Raw genomic sequence first — 301 nt, forward strand, 5'->3', positions numbered from 1 at the left:
TGCCCATCTTCCCCACTTCCTCTAATCGACCTCACCAAAATGGCCGCCATGCCCACACTCCCTCCCCTCTCCCTCTTATTGACCTCACTAACATGGCCGCCAAAACACCCTCACCCGGGCTTGGGAGGAGTTCTTCAGGACCCCCACACATGATGAGCCCCCGTCTTTCCTTCGCAATGGAAAATGCTGGATTTTGATGGATATATATCTATCACACGCGCGGGCCGATGAAAAAACCTTTTCTGCAAAGCCGTTTGCGTGAATGAGGCGTGACTGTGTTGCGCGGGCAGTGGGAGAGGCA

The sequence above is a fragment of the Leucoraja erinacea genome, chromosome 29 (genome assembly GCF_028641065.1).
Source record: "Leucoraja erinacea ecotype New England chromosome 29, Leri_hhj_1, whole genome shotgun sequence".
NCBI lineage: Eukaryota > Metazoa > Chordata > Chondrichthyes > Rajiformes > Rajidae > Leucoraja > Leucoraja erinaceus.